This window comes from Littorina saxatilis, linkage group LG10 (genome assembly GCF_037325665.1).
Source record: "Littorina saxatilis isolate snail1 linkage group LG10, US_GU_Lsax_2.0, whole genome shotgun sequence".
Lineage (NCBI taxonomy): Eukaryota > Metazoa > Mollusca > Gastropoda > Littorinimorpha > Littorinidae > Littorina > Littorina saxatilis.
In genome coordinates, this window is record NC_090254.1 from 10,434,176 (window position 1) to 10,434,948 (window position 773).

A 773-nucleotide genomic window follows, 5' to 3' on the forward strand; every position below is an offset into this window, starting at 1 on the left:
CCGTTGTCCCAAACTGAATTTTAAGACATACTTTTCCAGACAAAAAACCTTATTTTTGGCAGTTAAAAACCGTTAAATCTCAATTCTTCATCGATATTTATGAAATTTTGTGGGTAGGTTCGTTGTCCCCAACTGATTTTCACTCCATACTTTTCCAGAAGAAAAACATAATTTTGGCAGTTAAAAACCGTTACATTTAAATTTTCACCTATCTTTATGAAATTTAGTGGGTGGGTCCGTTGTCCCAAACTGAATTTCAAGACAAACTATTCCAGTCAAAAAAACTTATTTTTGGCAGTTAAAAACCGTTAAGTCTCAATTCTACACCGATATTTATGACATTTTGTGGGTAGGTTTGTTGTCAGATTTGACATGATGGCAGAATTGAAAGTGTGAGATATCCTGATGTTTCACAATTTATGCTGCATAATTCAGCCCCATAGGCGCTTGAATTTTAGGTGGAGTTGGGTTTTTTTTCAGCCCAAACCAGTAACCCCCACATGGTTTTCATGTCCCTTTCTGAGAGACTTCAAGAAGTTTCAATTTGACGTCATGATTAGCCTGCCGCATTAGCAAGTATGAAAACACGTCATCGATGACACATTTTAAGACAGAGAGAGAGAGAGAGAGAGAGAGAGAGAGAGAGAGAGAGAGAGAGAGAGAGAGAGAGAGAGAGAGAGAGAGAGAGAGAGAGAGAGAGAATCATGTACACACAGATGGACGACTTCGCTTGGGGTATGTACTGCCCGGCAGTACACATCTACTTAATAATA